This window comes from Chiloscyllium punctatum, chromosome 23, assembly GCF_047496795.1.
Source record: "Chiloscyllium punctatum isolate Juve2018m chromosome 23, sChiPun1.3, whole genome shotgun sequence".
In the NCBI taxonomy this organism is placed as follows: Eukaryota; Metazoa; Chordata; class Chondrichthyes; order Orectolobiformes; family Hemiscylliidae; genus Chiloscyllium; species Chiloscyllium punctatum.
Window position 1 is genome coordinate 59,309,981 of NC_092761.1, and position 18,726 is coordinate 59,328,706.

General features: G+C 46.7%; 1 long non-coding RNA gene across 1 annotated transcript; it reads right to left on the reverse strand.

Annotated features, from left to right (window-relative positions):
• Positions 1-565: 565 nt before the first annotated feature.
• Positions 566-7,662, reverse strand: LOC140494095 (uncharacterized). Its single transcript, XR_011963907.1, has 3 exons — positions 7,531-7,662; positions 7,164-7,387; positions 566-790 (listed from the first exon to the last, which is right to left on the reverse strand). It is a non-coding gene; the product is annotated as an uncharacterized lncRNA (long non-coding RNA).
• Between the last annotated feature and the right edge of the window lie 11,064 nt (positions 7,663-18,726).

Here is an 18,726-nt window from a genome sequence, read left to right on the forward strand (position 1 = left end):
CATTCTAGACTCATCCTGAACATAGAATCCTGAAATGTGGAAGTAGGCCATTTGGCCCATCGAGTCCACACCAACCCTCTGAAGATCATAGAATTATAAAATCCCTACAGTGTGGAAAGATGCAAGTTAGCCCATTGAGTCTGCACTGACCCTCTGAACAGCATCCCACCCCCATCCCTGTAACCCTGCATTTCCCACGACTGATCCACCTAAACTACATATCCCTGGACACAATACGCAATTTAGTTTAGCCAGTCCACCTAACCTATACACCTTTGGAGTGTGGGAGGAGAACGTACAAACTCCAGACAATCACCTGAGGCTGGAACAAAAGCCAGGTTCCTGGTGTTGTGAGGCAGCAGTGGTAACCACTGAGCCACTGTGCCACCCCCCCTTCAAATCATACCAACGTACATGTACTTGTTACTGACTTCAAAAGCTTACCACTATGCCGTTGCAGCAGGCACAGAACCTAAACACACTGGCACACAGTCACTGATATTCCCCCCACGCTCTCTCCCCTCCCTCATCTGGTGCCTGTAATCACCAGGACCTGGCTGCAGCGTAGGAGTGTCAGCCTGGATGATACGCTCAGCTCTCTGGAATGAGACTTGAACCCACAACAATGAGATGGCCAGTCCTGCTCCCAGTGCTGGCTGCAGATGGGAGCCCTGAGGCACAAGTGTTCGATGATGAGGCTGAGGGTCAAACGCTCAACCACTTCCTTCACCAGGCAGTCAGTTATTTATTTGTCTTTACAAGACATGAACGGCAATGATTTCTTTGGTAACTGTAAACAAAACAAACAGCAGCAAAATTACACAAACTCTCGGCTGGAGTATACAGAAGTGTTAAAGTTTCCCCTCCTCTCTGGAACGGGATTTATATTTCATTTGTAAACTGTGGTTTCCTGCTCCCTGCTGTCCAATCCCTATGTGTTTGTTTACGCAGAGATCTGCACAGGATCTTTCTGCTCTCTCTCTCTCTCTCTGTCTTTCTCTGCAGTTCACAATGAGGGTGCACTTTCTGAGATTAATGCACAGTTAACCAGACAGTGCTGGCATTTTTGGAAGAGTCAGAACTGTCCTGCTCAGATCGCTGCTGGAAGGTATTTCACTGCCCTGAATGTCTGACTTTCCTTTGGAACAAACCTATGTCTTGTTTTTACATGAATAGTGGGGGGCAAGGTAAAAACTCAGATCTCCCTCACTCCCTTTGTTCATTGCTCTCCCAGGGTCTTCAGCTTTCAAGACCAGGGTTGAGAGTTCCTTCCTTAAATATTTCCCTCTACAGCTTTTGCCTCCCAGTCAAGATGTTCCTTAAAAGTTACATTAAGCAAATTTAGAACCGAGAACATTACAGCACAGTACAGGCCTTTCGGCCCTCGATGTTGTGCCAACCTGTGAAACCAATCTGAAGCCCACAACTCCAGCGACCTTAGTGTCATCCGCAAATTTACTAACCCATCCTTCTACACCCTCAGAGGTCATTTATAAAAATAACAAACAGCAGAGGCCCCAAAACAGATCCTTGCAGTACACCACTAGTGACTGAATTCCGGGATGAACACCGCCTATCAAACACCACCCTGTCTTTCTTCGGCTCACCAATTTCTGATCCAAGCCACTAAATCACCTCAATCCCACGCCTCCACATGTTGTGTAATAGCCTACCTTAGGGAACCTTATCAAATGCCTTACTGAAATCCATATACATGATATCAACCACTTTACTCTCCTCCACCTGTTTGGTCACCTCCCCAAAGAACTCAATAAGGTTTGTGAGGCATGACCTACCCTTCACAAAACCATGCTGACTATCCCTAATCAACCTATTCCTTTCTACATGATTATAAATCCTATCTTTTATAATCCTTTTCCAACACTTTACCCACAACTGAAGTAAGGCTCACTGGTCTATAATTACCAGGGTTGTCTCTACTCCCCTTCTTAAACAAGGGGACATTTGTTATCCACCCATCTTCTGGCACTATTCCTGTCGACTATGATGATATAAAGATCAAAGCCAAAAGCTCCGCAATCTTCTCGCTGGCTTCCCAGAGAATCCAAGGATAAATCCCATCCAGCTCAGGGGACTTATCTACTTTCACACTTTCCAGAATTGCTAACACCTTCTCCTTGTGAACCTCAATCCTGTCTAGTCTAATAGCCTGTATCTCAGTATTCTCCTCAACAACATTGTCTTCTTCCAGTCTGAATACTGATGAAAAATATTCATTTAACACTTCCCCTATCTCCTCAAACTCCACGCACAACTTCCCACTACTATCCTTGACCGGCCCTAATCTTACTCTAGTCATTCTTTTATTCCTGACACACCTATGGAAAGCTTTAGGGTTTTCCTTGATCCTATCTGCCAATGACTTCTCATGCCCCCTCCTGGCTCTTCTTAGCTCTCTGCTTAGGTCTTTCCTGACTAACTTGTAACTCTCCCTAGCTGAGCCTTCACGTCTTATCCTAACATAATCCTTCTTCTTCCTCTTAACAAGAGATTCAACTTCTTTAGTAAACCACAGCTCCCTCGCTCGACCCTTTCCTTCCTGCCTGCCAGGTACATACTTATCAAGGACACGCGGTTGCTGCTCCTTGAATAAGATCCGTATTTCAATTGTGCCTATCCCCTGCAGTTTCCTTCCCCATCCTCTGAATCCTCAATCTTGTCTAATTGCACCATAATTACCTTTCCCCCAGCAATAACTCATGCCTTGCGGTATATACCTAACCCATTCCATCATTAAAGTAAACATAACCAAATTGTAGTCACTAAAACCAAAGTGCTCCAAATCTAACACCTGTTCATTACCCAGTACCAAATCCAATGTGGCCTCGCCTCTTGTTGGCCTGTCTACATACTGTGTCAGGAAACCCTCCTACACACATTGGACAAAAATTGACCCCTCTAAAGTACTCAAACTATAGTATTTCCAGTTAATATTTGGAAAGTTAAGGTCCCCCTTAACAACCACTCTGTCACTCTCGCTCCTATCCAGAAACATCTTTGCTATCCTTTCCTCTACATCTCTGGAACTATTCGGAGGCCTATAGAAAACTCCCAACAGGATGACCTCTCCTTTCCTGTTTCTAACCTCAGCCCATACTACCTCAGTAGACAAGTCCTCAAACGTCCTTTCTGCAACATAATACCATCCTTGACTAACAATGTCACATCTCCCCCTCTTTTATCGTCTTCCCTGTTCTTACTGAAACAGCTAAATCCCAGAACCTGCAACAACTATTCCTGTCCCTGCTCTATTCATGTCTCCGAAATGGCCACAACGTTGAAATCCCAGGTACTAACCCATGCTGCAAGTTCACTCACCTTCTTCCGGATGCTCTTGGCGTTGAAGTAGACAAAATTTAAACCACCTTCCTGCTTGCCAGTGCACTCTTGCGACCTTGATACCTTATTTCTGACCTCACTACTCTTAACCTCTTGGACACTGGAACTACAATTCAGGTTCCCATCCCCCCACTGAATTTGTTTAAACCCTCCTGAAGAGCATTAGCAAATTTGTTGTTCACGTATCTTCATATATGTCGTGTAGGTCTGATGTTGCACCAAGATGTGAGATGTGTTTATTCACAGTTGATGCTTTAGAAATTCATATAGAGATACTACCGCATTCATTTCTTGTATTCATTTCTTGTATTCTTGTACCTTAATTGCCCTTAAATGGAGTGGTTTGTTAGCTATCTCAGAAAGCAGCCATATTGTTGAGGGTCTGGAGTCATGTAGAGACCAGAGCAGGTAAGGATGGCAGAATTTCCTTCCATAAAGGACATAGTGAACCAGGTGGGTTTTTACATTAATTGATAATAACCCCGTACCCACCTTTACTGAGTCTAATTTTCAAATCTAGATTAATTGTATTTGAATCATCTGTCCACAACATCAGGAATGGGAGGAAGGGTTCTTGGAAGAAGCAGGAAAATGGAGTTGAGGCCGAGATGAGTCATCCATGATCGTATTAAATGGCAGAGCAGGTTGAAGGGATGGATTATCTACTCCTGCACCTAGTTCTTATCTCCTTATGTGCAAATGAATACATTAAAGAGAGTGGGAATCTGAAAACACCACAGGGAAAAAGTAAATACAAGGAGGTCAGTTCAAAGCATTAAAGCACGAACCAAATGACCTTTGTCAATACCCTCCTATTCCTGAGGCTTCTCAGCATCCCAGGGAAGCAGCATTCAGCCCCTTCTGGGACTTTTAATAAAAGTCCATAAGGTCCACCTTTTGCTGGGAATGTAAAGTTGTGTGTATTCATGTTTCTATGATTTTCTGGGGTGGCACAATGGCTAGCCCAGCAGCCTCCACAGCGCTGGGGACCTGGATTCGATTCTACCTTAGGGTGATTGTCTGTGTGGAACCTGTTCCTTCTCCCTGTATCTGCACGTGTTTCCTCTGGATGTTCTGGTTTCGTCCCATAGTCCAAAGATGTGTAGGTTAGGTAGATTGCCCATAGTGTCAAGGGACATGTAGGCTAGGTGGAATAGGCATGGGAAATGCAGGGGTATAGAGATGCGATCAGTCTGGCTGAGATGCTCTTCAGAGGCTCGGTGTGGTCTTGATCAGTTAAATGGCCTGTTTCCACTCTGTAGGGATTCTATGATTCATCTTCATAATGCATATTGACCTACATTGGATCTAAATTAAGCAAAACCTAGATTTTAGAATTCACATCCTTGTTTTCAAACCTGTTCAGGACCTGATCTTCCAGATCTTTGCAAGCTCCTGTATCTCCACAACTATCTGAGATATCAGTGGCCCACCAATTCTGGTCTCTTATGCATTCCCAGCTTGAATCACCCTGTCATTATGGCAATGCCTCCAGCTGCCTAGGTCACAAGCTCAGTCTTTCCAATAAGATGCTCACTTCGAACAACTTCCTAACATCATCACATTTGATCAGCTCTTGTGGCTCATTGTCAAATGTTAATAAATGCACCAACAAAATCCTTAGGAAGCTTAGTGTGTGAAAGAGGTTCGGGTTTTGGGCAGCAGGGTGACTCAGTGGTTAGCACTGCTGCCTCACAGCGCCAGGGACCCGGGTTCAATTCCTACCTCGGGCAACTGATATGTGGAGTTTGCACATTCTCCCCGTGTCTGTGCGGCTTTGCTCCGGTTTCCTCCCACAGTCCAAAGCTGTGCAGGTCAGGTGAATTGGCCTGGCTAAATTGCCCGTAGTGTTAGGTGCATTAGTCAGAGGGAAATGGGTCTGGGTGGGTTGCTCTTCGGAGGGTCGGTGTGGACTGGTTGGGCCGAAGGGCCTGTTTCCACACTGTAGGGAATCTAAAACACTAATTGCCTTGGTATTGAATTTTTCTGTGTTCGGTAGCTAAGTCTGTTCAGTATTAATATTCACTGTGTTTGACTAGTTCAGTCTGAGTGTGGACTCAGTGAAAAGTAAATGTATTATATGTGATCAGAATCGGAAGCCAGAGCAATGAATGGAGTAGACAAGTTTAAAATATTGCAAATGAAACCTAGGGTATAAACTCGGGTCATCTTTTTGTTATAATGGATAGCTTAATTGTTCACCACTGCATACAGGATGTGGGCAAGACCTGCCTCTATTGTGCATTCCTAACTGTCCTGGTAAAGGTGGTGACGAGTTGCCTTATTGAACTACCAGACATTGGAGAGTAGGTTTTCCTTGATGCCACATTCAATGTAACCCTGACATCAACAGCATTCCCCGTCAGTTCCCCTTTCAACTTCAGAGCTTTTGGTCCTGCGTTGAAAGGCTAATATGAGGTCAGATGATGAGTCGGTTGATCAGAACTCAAACGAAGAGTCAGCGAATGGGTTATTCCTGTGAAGGCCCCATCAACAACACCTTCCACCACGTGACCAATGATTGAGAGCAGAGTGACAGGGTATTAAGTGGCCAGAGTGGATTTGACCTGCTTTTTAGCCAGCTAGATGCCTGTGTTGTAACTGTACTGGGAGAGCTTGGATATGGGCACAACTATTTCTAGAATGTTGTCAGGGCTTATAAGCTTTACAGTGTCCAGTATATCCAACTGTTTCTTGATATCGCATGGAGTGATCAAACTGGCTGTGAATAATGTGCTGGGGACCTCTGAAGGAGGCTGAGATGAGTCATTCACTCAGTATTTTTTTTTTAAGATTACTTACAGTGTGGAAACAGGCCCTTCGGCCCAACATGTCCACACCGCCCCGCCGAAGCGCAACCCACCCATAACCCCTACATCTACCCCTTACCTAACACTACGGGCAATTTAGCATGGCCAATTCACCTGACCTGCACATCTTTGGAGTGTGGGAGGAAACCGGAGCACCCGGAGGAAACCCACGCGGACACGGTGGGAAAACGTGCAAACTCCACACAGAGAGTCGCCTGAGGCGGGAATTGAACCTGGGTCTCTAGCGCTGTGAGGCAGCAGTGCTAACCACTGTGCCACCGTGCCGCCTCTGCCTGAAGATCGCCATGAATACTTCAAGCCTTATCTTCTACACTGATATACTGGGCTCCTTATTCAGGGAGGATGAGGATATTTGTGGAGTCTCCTTCTTTAATAAATTAGAATCATAGAATAGAATATCACAGATAGCAAGCCTTTCAGTCCATTGAGTTCACACTGACCCTCTGAACAGCATCCCACCCAGACTCACCCCCTCCACCTCACCCTTGTAACCCAGCATGGCTCACCCGCCTAGCCTGCACATCCCTGGACGCTATGGGAGGATTAGCATGGACAATCCACCTAACCTGCACAGCTTTGGAGTGTGGGAGGAAACCCGGGGGGAATCCCACGCAGACACGGGGAGAATGTGCAAACTCTACACAGACAGTCGCCCAACGGTGGAAATGAACCTGAGTCCTTGGCATTGTGAGGTGGCAGTGCTAACCACTGTACCACCGTGCCACCCGTTATTTAAACACCCACCACCAACTTATGAGCAGAATCATTCTGAAAGATGCAACCACCTTTGCTGTTTCAGATCTCGTCCCGAGTGACTGGGATCAAAACTGAATTTCAGCAAATTTGCATTTCCACTTGGAATGGTACAAGCTAAAGATGTGACAGTAGTAAGATCTGGGCCAAATTCCTGAAATTCCTCTCCCACCAGGCACACCCCCCCCCCCCCCGCCCCCCAAGAAAACTTTGAAGTACCTTTACGACCATATCTGTGGCAGTCCACCCCACGCTCACATCTGTAGCAAAGTCAGCAGTCGCCTTGTCAGTGATGTCCATGTCCCATCCTTCAATGATAAGGAACAAGGTGGTCTATCCATCGGCAGTCCCGAGGCAAGTCACGTCAAAATGAAGATAATATTTGCTCTGTCCTGGCACCCACTCACTCAGATGAGCTTCGATGACCTTGGTATCCACTCGGTCTACAATCGTAAGCAGAAGGCAATTGATGTTTAATCATCCAGAGATGGAGGGGGAATGATTTATTCACGCATCCTGGTCCTTTTGATGTTCTCTATGAAGGCTTTAATAGGCACAGGAAGTCTCCAATAAATATAAGACTCACCGGTTTGCCAGGAAACGTTCTGCTTTGATCAAGATTTCTATAAACTGCAGATAAAAATCGCCTCCTTTTCGCTCCTTTGCACCCAGAGCCGTTATTCTTTGATGAAAAGGAAATCAAAATACTGTGGATCTCCGAAATCTGAAATAAAAACAGAAAGTGCAGGAGAGAAACTCAGCAGGTCTGGCAGCTTCTGCAGAGAGAGGAAAATCAGAGGGGATCTTTCAAGTCGAAAACAAGTCATCTACAGAACATTGCTCTTTTACTCAATCTTTCATTCTGTGCAAATAGACATCGTTCACAGATCACGTCCGGTCCATACACTGGAGCTGTCAGTCAGACAGCAGCTCCTGGGGAAGGCTCTGAAGCAGAGCATTTATATAAATGGGAATTCACTTGATGTAGGGGAAAGGAGTGGGAATAAGATTGCATTACTGGAATTCTGTGCAATAGAAGGGAATGGGAAGCAATTTAACCCTAGCTCTCTGTTCCTTGTACATTTCAAACCACAAGAGATGAACCAGGAGCTACACTCTGAGAGTGCACACTGAAGAAAGCCGAGAAGTAATTCCTAATGCATCATACCTGTGATTGGAAACTGAATGTAAATATTTTACTGGGAGTATCAGGCTGCATCTCCACTTGTGACAACTTTGACACAGACATCACAAGAGCGGAGTGTTCACTCTCTGCACTCATCCGGGCCTTAATTGTTAGCTGCATCAGGACCTGGTCACTGACCTCTAGATACAGAGAGGTGGTCAAGCCGTCTTCATCTACACAATTCCAAGGTCGAATAGGTGCAGAAGATATTCAGGAAGGCTGCAGGAATGCTGAACTAGAGGATTGGAGTATAAGGATGCAGACATTATATTGCAATTACAGTATGTGAAAAGACCCCACTTGGGGTAGAGTGCATTTGGGCTCCACACCTTTGGAGGGAAGAATATATATCAGCTTTGGAAGGAATACAATGTCAGTTAACCAGCATGATGCTTAAACTTCAGAGGCGACGTTTGAGGAGAGGTTTTACAAATTGGGCCTGTTTTTGCTAGAGTTTGGAAAGTTAAGAGGCAAAATGATCAAAGTCTTCGAGATAGTAATAAGAAAAGACAGGCAGATAAAGATAAAGTATTTCCACTGGCTCGGGATTCCAGAACTGGGAGCTTAGACTGAGAATTAGGGCCACACCGTTGAGGAGAGATGTTAGGAAGCATATCTGCACACAATGGGTGGTAGAGGCTTGGAACTCTTTACCATAAATGGTAGTGGGTGCAGGATCAGTTGTTAGTTTTACATCTGAGATAGATATATTTTTGCGAAGCAAAGGTATTAAGGGATATGGACCAAAGGCAGGTTTATGCGTTAGGCCGCAGTTCGGCCATGATCTCAATGAATAGTGGAACAGGCTCGTGGGGCTGAATGGCCTACTCCTGTTACTATGATTTACCTTAGAGGTCCACATAACCATGTAGCTGACATGTTTAATGTACACTGCTTGGTGAGAGGGAAGCAGCCAGCAATATTGAGGAAGACACAATTATGGTGTTTACACACATAACCATGAACCTCTTTACTGAGAAGAGTCGAAGGCAGAATGAGCAGACTGCAGAAGGCAGCAGCTCGAGCAAACAATTAGTCTCAGGACATCATTGAGTAGGAACGTGTCCTGTATGTCAGAGTCTGCATCGAATTCAAACTGTGTGTCGGCGCTTGACTCACCATGCAGAACTCGAGCAGTTTACTGTGAAAGCTCTGCAGCAACATGTATTGCATCTTACCCATGAGGACACCGGCATGATGTTCAAATAAGGAACATTTCTGCAAAGCGACCTGGTGGCCAGCAACAGATAATTGCAGAGGCGAGTCCATGAGAAACTGGGTGGTTTTCACACAAAGTAAGAAATCAGTGTTCTATCTACATCTCGATGACTGATCCCAAGGGCTAACAAAACCATGGCAACAAATCCAAGTAGATATTTTCAGAGAAGTGCAAGCAGGTCCTGGGAACCATCATTTCCTGCTTACTATGTTCATGAGGTACAAACCAAAGGGCTAGAAATTGCTGCAACAAATTCCATAACCACCATTTTGATCACTAATATTCTTAGACAAACTACTTGCAAAATGAGGTTTGCTGGACTTTATTGCTAAAATGAACCAGCTAACATCAGGATACAGGACTACCGGCGCCTGGCATTCTGAGGGGCAAGACACCAGCTCAATGTATGATGGTCGTGAATCTTCAGCCACCAATGGTATCTCATGAGGATGGCAGAGCACGAGCAGAAGAAATGTTAAAGCTAAAGCGAAAAAGTGTACGGCAACAAGTGGAACCCAATTTATGAAGTTGGCGACTGAGTTCACATCAGATGGCTAGAACATGACTACAAACTCAAATCATCTCGTCCTGGACCTAAAACAGATCAAATGGTTGCTCAGTACAAACCTGTTGGGGATATAGCAGGAGATTTGAACACATGAAAGGTCCAAAGATCATGAGGCAGGGATTTGCACTTCCACTGGCACCAGCTCATTACAAACAGGAAGTATACATGGAGCAAAACCTGTGGGTCACATTAACCTGAGGAATCCTTTCTGTCTGCTCCACCTTCCCTCCTCCTCCCAAAGGTATTCTGTCTCACAACAAGAATCCATTTGACTTCTCCAACTACCCTCCCTCACCACCGCCACCTTCTGGTGGAAGTGATACGGATGATACTTTTCAATTAACCAATTCAATCACTATTACTCCACATCCATGAATCCAGTGGGACTTAAACCCAGACCTCCAGGCTCAGAGATAGGGACACTATTACACCTCAAGACACCCTTCCCATTATAAATAACAACTTCAAGTGGAATATGAGACACCTGGTAGCAAGCAAACAAAGATATACTAAGGACAGTGATTGAAAAAGATATTTATTATTCTGGTAAATGGCCATGTTTCTACCTTATCAAGCTGACCACATGGAACTCTTACTCTGAAAAATAACTGGAAGTGCATATGTTCTTTGTTTTGGATGTTTTAAATTAAAAATAACAGTCTTTTAGTTTTACAAAGAGAAAATGAGGAACATTAAATTTTTCAATTGTTCTGTCTTTGATTACATGTGTCTGTTAACTGTTTGCTGTATTATTAGTCGGGCCTGGGTGTGGTGACTCAGAGAAATTAGACAATAGTGCATGACATGTTAAAGCATTGAATTGAGCTCCTGTAACATAGGGACTGGTGTTATCTCTCCTTGAATCTGAGGCTCAAAACACAATAGGGTGTTCACAGGAGGGACGTAGAAAGTGGAGAGGAAGATGATTGACTCCAGTTTCATTGAGTAGCACAGCGAGCTTGAGCAACTATCGGGCCTCCCCTTATTCCAAATTCTCATGTTCTTACACAGTGGAAGTGAATTGGAAAAGGTTTGGTTTACTGCGATTCTCCATAATCGGTATAAAGGGAAAGGGTTGTATTCCATTGGGATTGTATTCCTTGAGGGTAAAACACTAGCTGCAGCTTTTAGGGAAGGACAGTGATTCCAGCATTTGCAGTCATGGTTTTTACCTCAGTGATTAGTCAGTCCTGATCTGCCCATATATCCATTATTCCTGCAACAAGCCTTCACCACACTCTGGCTGTTGTCAGCACTCCATCTCGATGATCCATGTTTGAAAATTCTTCAGTCCATGCAGCGAGTTTCATCAAACTATTCGACTCTGTGGAGGGTCATCTCATCTTTTCATCATCCATTCTCCACAAAAAATGCATATCACAGCGAAAAGGTGAAATAATAATTGATGCTCGGTTCACCCTTCCCCTCCACCTTCACTCACTCCCCCCCCACCACCCTCCACCTTCACTGACTCTCCCCCACCCCCTCCACCTCCACTCACTCCCCCACCCCCCTTCACCTCCACTCACTCCCCCACCCCCTCCACCTCCACTCACTCCCCCACCCCCCTCCACCTCCACTCACTCCCCCACCCCCCTTCACCTCCACTCACTCCCCCACCCCCCTCCACCTCCACTCACTCCCCCACCCCCCTCCACCTCCACTCACTCCCCCACCCCCCTCCACCTCCACTCACTCCCCCACCCCCCTTCACCTCCACTCACTCCCCCACCCCCCTCCACCTCCACTCACTCCCCCACCCCCTCCACCTCCACTCACTCCCCCGACCCCCTCCACCTCCACTCACTCCCCCACCCCCCTTCACCTCCACTCACTCCCCCACCCCCCTCCACCTCCACTCACTCCCCCACCCCCCTCCACCTCCACTCACTCCCCCACCCCCCTTCACCTCCACTCACTCCCCCACCCCCCTCCACCTCCACTCACTCCCCCACCCCCCTCCACCTCCACTCACTCCCCCACCCCCCTCCACCTCCACTCACTCCCCCACCCCCTTCACCTCCACTCTCTCCCCCACCCCCTCCACCTCCACTCACTCCCCCGACCCCCTCCACCTCCACTCTCTCCCCCACCCTCTCCATCTCTACTCCCCCACCCCTCCACCTCCACTCATTCCCCCACCCCCTCCACCTCCACTCATTCCCCCACCCCCTCCACCTCCACTCCCTCACCCCCTCCACCCCCACTCACTTGCCTACTCACTCCCCCACCCCTCCAACCCCACTCACTCCACCACCCCCTCCACTTCATTCACTCCCCCACCCTCTCCATCTCTACTCCCCCACCCCTCCACCTCCACTCACTCCCCCGACCCCCTCCACCTCCACTCACTCCCCCACCCTCTCCATCTCTACTCCCCCACCCCCTCCACCTCCACTCCCCCACCCCCTCCACCCCCACTCACTCCCCTACTCTCTCCCCCACCCCCCTCCAACCCCACTCATTCCACCACCCCTCCACTTCACTCACTCCCCCACCCCCCTCCACCTCCACTCCCCCACCCCCTCCATTCTACTCCCCTTGATACCCTCCATCTCTACTCCCCCACCCCCTCCACCCCCACTCTCTCCCCCACACCCCCTCCACCACCACTCACTCCCCCCACACCCCCTCCACCTCCACTTCATCACCCCCAACCACCCCACCTCCTCTCGCTGCCCACTCCCCCAACATCCTGCCCCTTCTCACTGCTGTCCTATCCAGTGGAGCTCAGCGTGCACTGACCATCACTCTGTTTGTTGCAGTATTGCCTCTGAATTTCAGGGGTTTTTTTTTAGGTTGTACCCCAGTGACTCGACACAACATCCAGTGCTAGACTGAGATGGCACTGTGCCACCAAGGGTTCAGCCTTCTCAAGGAGACGCTGCATCCCAAGCTGCCTTTTCAGATGCAGGGGAAAGATCCCAGGGGATTTTTTTTGAAGGGAAGGGCAACTCTCCCAGATCTCCCTGACCATCACAAGAACAGTCAAGCTGATCATTTGCCGTTTTGCTGTTTATGAGAGTCAGCCGCATGCAAATTAGCTGCTGCGTTTTCCACTATTCGACACTGACTGGAGTTTAAAGCTATTTGTGATAGCCTCGAACTGTGCAATTATACATTTGCCACCAAACCAAATATTCAGTTTCAGAGAATTAACTGACAAATCCATAAACCCAAAATTCTTTGGTGGAGGAGGATTGGAGGCAAGGAGGGAGGCCACTAACTGAGATATTCCTCAGTTAAAACTGCGCTGACACCCAGCAAGGTCTTGTAAATAGTTAAGCAGCTCTGTCATTTGTTCAGTGGAAAACTGCAACGCTCTTAAAAGTCTGAGCTAATGGCAGACATCACATTTCAACGGGATTAGAACAGCAAATGGGAATGAGAAATGTGGAAACAGTTTAATTGTTTTGAAAACAAGTAAAACATTTCCACACTCTCCTGCCATGTTTGAGCTCAGAGTCAAAGCATACACCATAATATTTGGAATTCACTGTCTCTTGCTGCTAGTTTTTTGGCCTCTGCTTTTCCTTTGAACTGGGCTGTAGCCTTCTTGCTCTCTCTCTCAATATTATTTTTTAACTTCTCTCATATGTTGGTCTGCAGTTCTCTCCTCTTCGTTTTTCCTAGCTTGACTTCATATTTGTCCAAAAGCTTTGTTACCAAAGACCAGCTACTTGATTAAGTGGGGTTGACTATTTTGACATAACTCCACTATGGCAGCCATTTTTTGTGCATTCTGACAAACAGCCTCCTCCTCCTTCCTTTGGGGAAGGTAGTAGGATTCTATACCCCAGCCCCAGTGTAGAATCCCCACAGGCCATTCATTCCATTGAGTCTGCACGAACCCTCTGAACGGTATCCCACCCATATAAGAGCCCACACCCTATCCCTGTAACCCTGCGTGTTTGCCATGGCTAACCCACCTAGCCTGCATATCCCTGGACACTACGGGTACTTTAGCATGGTCAATCCACCTAACCTGCACACCTTTGGAGTGTGGGAGGGAACTGGAGCACCTAAAGGAAACCCATGCAGACGCAGGGAGAATGTGCAAACTCCACACAGACAGTCCCACGAGGCTGGAATCGGGCCCGGGTCCCTGGCCCTGTGAGGCAGCAGTGCCAACCACTGAGCCACTGTGCCACCCTTGAGTAGAGGGTTTGGTGCCCCCTTTCTTGTCATCTTTGATTGGACTCAGCAGTGAGTGTTGTGCATCACTCCCAGCTGATTTCTCACTGTGAACGAGGTTAGAAGCCGCTGCTTCTGGATCAGCGACATGGTGCCCACAACCCAATTATTGCCCTCTGGAGAAGAGGGGCGAGAGCTGAGAAATGTGTATCACTAGCTTGCCTGATTGAGAAGGAGGACCGACTTGGTTCTGAGAAGGTTCGGGGCAGTGAAAAGCTTACTGAGCCACTGTGAAAGTAACTCACACATCATGATGGTTAGGCATCAATGCCAATTGCCTTCACTTTCTGCCTGGTTCAGTGTCAGCATTTGTAAACCAGCCATGGGGCAGTCGACTCAATGGGCCGAAAAGCTTGCTTCTGCTCCTACATCTTAGGGTTAAATGTAGTTACAGGCTGAGTGAAGTTGCATCTCAAACGCTCCAGAGGTTGGAAGGGTCTTGTCATTGCTACTTGTCACAGTGACTCTGCGAGGCTTGGGAAATGGACTATGTCCCAACTTGGCTTTTCCAATGTAAGTCCCTTGAACATGGATGGCACCAAGCTCAAGATTGGCCGGATGCTCCTTGTAATTCCGGGCAACGCCTTCGGTCACCAAGGTCAACTTACACATTTGGGATTGGAACCTTTTCTGGAGTTGAGAGGGACAGAGAATGGAAAAGAGAAGAAAAGGGAAGAAAGAAAGGAAAACAGAAAGAAGAAAGAACCACAAAGCTCATTCAATGTGTAAATACGTTTTTAACCAATGACCTTACTCTGTTTGTGATATGATAATGAGTGAAGGTTGGAGAAAAGCCACTCAATGGTGACTGATTGTATGGCTAAATCTCTTGGATTTCACTTTTATTAAGGCTCTCAGTGGCCTGACAATTTTCCCAAAAAAATGTTCAAATGTTCCCAGTTTTCAGCGTTCCTGTTTATTCTGCAGGAACAGACCATGTTTGCTTTGTATTGAAGTTTGTGCATGAGTCCAGCTGCCTTGCTCTCTGATTGGTGCAGTTAGGGTTATGTCCTGCAACACGGTATTAGCTTTAGGGAGAGAACATGGGAAAGGGGCAGGAAAGAGGGAGGCATGATTTCCTCGGGGCGCGGCAGTGAATTAATATGAAAAGAATGAAGGGCGCTGATTTATGGTCATGATCAGTCGTTTCTGACAGGATAAAGAGGGCGCAGCACCTGAGGAGCTGCAGATGAGGAACCGGTTCATATCTTGAGGGAGCATTCCTGAGAGGGTTTAATGTTTGGTCTCTGTTGGTGATTCAGGAAGTCGCAGACTAGAAATTCTTCCCCCATCCCCCATCATACCACATCCACATGTTGGTGCATACATGACACAGCACCTGGATATCATATGGGTCATTGTTCGAAACCAAACTCTGACACAGTGAATTCTGTCATCCTACTCAGGTATCTACACAGTGGTGTCACAAGTCAGCAGGATTCTACAAGGCCCATCATGAGGTAAGGCCCCTCCTTTGGATTCCCAGCAAACAAGATCACTTTGAATGGAATCCCTCTGCCCTTGGTCTGTCTGCCTATAAATTCTATGCCTCTGTGCCCTTCTCTCTCACTTCACCCAGCGAAAGCTTGGGACTTCAAAAAAAACCTGTTCGGACTATAACCTGGTGTCGTGTGACTTCTGACTTTGAATGGACAATGACCAATTTGGAAAGCACCATGACAATAAGAACAACTCATCTTTTGTTCACGCCTTTAACGGTGCGAAATGCAGCAAAGTATTTCCCAAGAGCATTATCAGGTAAAGTTGCAATCATTCAGGACGCACAACGGTTGTGGAGGAGGAAGCGAAGACTACAGATGTTGGAGATCAGAGTCAAGAGTGTGGTGTTGGAAAAGCACCACATAATGAAGGGCTTATGCCCAAAATGTCAATTCTCCAGCTCTTCGAATGCTCTGCTCTGCTTTTCCAGCACCACACTCTCGGACAACTGTTGTGGTATGTCTCATGATCAGTGGGTCAGTATACCTTTTACAGATGCAGTAGGTCAATATGTCTTTAAGAGACATGGTATCATTACTGTGTTGTAACATATGACCTAAAGATATAATGATCTCATGCTCCATCTTACCTCAGGACCCCTTGAAGCATGACAACCTACCAGAGCATACTCCTCTGTTGTAAATTATTCATTAGCACAAGCCTAGACACCATGCGCCTGAGAAATATAATATTTGTACCTAATAATTAATTGTAATAAAGTATTTTGGATTCATTAATACCACATCATCCAGGCCCAGTTTCTTTTGTTTTGAGAGATACCAAACTTTGCTGGATAATTAAAACCAGCACATCCACAACAGTGACTGAAACTTGCTCAATCAGGCAGGTTTTCAGGGACAATGTCAAAGAGGAGAGAGAGAAAAACAGGGAAGTGGAGATAACCAGAACCGTTCCTCCTCTAGTGGCTCCACATTGAAATACGACGCACCTTAAAATGATGTTTCTTTGGAATCCTTCCAGGACCCTTTCCCACAAGTCCGGCCATTTCCGAATTCTGGTCAGCACTGAATAATAGTCTGGTAGTGCAGAATGAAGGGAGTTATCTCAGTGAGACGGGCCTGTGTGTGTGACTGTTGGAGACAAAGTTCACATATTGTGTCTCACACTCCCACCTGAAGGAGCACCACTGGAGGATTACCAGCTCAATGACTTTTACACTGTGTCATAGAGTCATACAACACAGACACAGACCCTTCAGTCCAACCAGTCTAACCAAAATGCCAAATTAAATTAGTCCCACTTGCCTGTGTTTGGACCATATCCCTCCAAACATTTATTATTCATGTACTTACCTAAAGGCCTTGTCAATGTCATAACTGGACCCGCATCCACCACTTTCACCACTCACTCTGATAAAAATATGCTCCACATCTCTTTTTAAAATCTTTCTCCTCTCATCTTAAAAATATGCCCCCTAGTCTTGAAACCCCCCACCCCATGGAAATAACACGTGCCATTCACTTTATCTCTGCCCCTTATGGTTTCATAAGCCTCTGTAAAATCACCTCTCAAACTCCTATGCTCCAGAGAATAAATCGTCCCAGTTTTTCCAGCCTATCCTGACAACTCGACCCCTCCCTTCCTGACAACATCTTGGTGTTCCATTCAATTATCTTTAGAGTTGGGGATAAATCTTCACTTTTGGTCTTAGAATGGGCAGCCCGAATGCTAGACCCAAAAAGGTGCCCAACACCATGCCTGTTCTGCTGATCATAAGGAACGCTCAAAATCCCGAACTTCTCAATGAACTGCTGGCTTGAGAAAAATATGTAAATCGGTGTAAACTACCAGGATCCAAGAACACAGCCAGACACACATCCAATAATCTTGATTTAACTTTGGAAATTAAAGTCTTTCCTTACTTAACCGTCACTTAGGGATGCCAGATATTGCGAGAACTAGTGATCGGAAAAGCTTTATAGCTTTAAGTGTGGTATGTATAAATGCCTTTCAAGAAGCGGGAAATCCCACAACAGGTTTCAGTGAGGATCATTTGTTTATGTTTTTAAAAATTGCAATCAAAGATCAGAGGAAAAGATGGCTGCTGTGCCTGGAAATCTGGTGGTAATTTGGAAGCAGTTCCCTAAAATCTGGCACGAGGTTTTTTTTAACAATGGGGGAAGGGGTTGGGGAAAATGTCGCAACTAGAGGACTCAGTTCACTGTGATAAACTACCGCACAATTTTTGGGTGTATCATACTTGCGTCCAAACCACTTTCAGCTTCGCAGCGATGGTACTGCTTGGCACCATGATTGCCTTGATGTAGGTAAACAAGCAGAAAATTCCACAGGGCACGCTTAGAGCTGTGTTCATAGCTCCCATCCAGTCCAGGCGATGTCATACCCCAGGAGTTCAGGGCTCAGGTTAGAGAGAGATTCACCATTCTTAGCTCGGTTTTTCCCCGTGTTCAACCTCCTCACCTCAGTTCAGTTGAAAAGAATTCAAAAGACTGCAAGCTCCACAAGGTCTATGGGTGGGGAGTGTTCCTGTGGGGGGGGGGTTTCATCATTTGCGTCTGAATATAAGAAGAGTAATCATCGACATATCATGGACTCGATGCTTTGACACGCATGGTGCAGACTGGAGTTCTGGACAGTGATGACACTTTCAGAAGTTCTCAGGGAATACGAAGGCTGACCAGGAATCTTACCCCTTGCCATTGGCAGACAAGGGAAGGATTTCATCATCATCGGCAGTCCCTCACAGACGGGGATGACTCTCTCCCACTCTCAGGGTGAGTCTGTACGGGCTGTAGCGGCTACCACAGGCTCTGTTACACTGTGGGCAGGAGGTGGTCATGGGAAGGGGGTGGATGGGGTGTTGGTGTGGCAGCACGCTCCTCGCACTGTTTCCACCAGGCTTCCATTTTTTTTTCCTGACAGCAAATCTCTGAGCGCTCGACATCTTCCCGGATTCTCCTCCTCCACTTCGGATGGTCTTGGGTCAGTCATTCCCAGGTATTACTGTGGGAATGACACACTTCACCAGTGAGGCCTTGTGGGTATCCCCAAAGCAGTTCCTCTGCCCACCTGGGGCTCGCCTGCTGTTTTGAGGCCGGGAGTAGAGCTCCTGCTGGGGGAGTCTCGTGTTGGT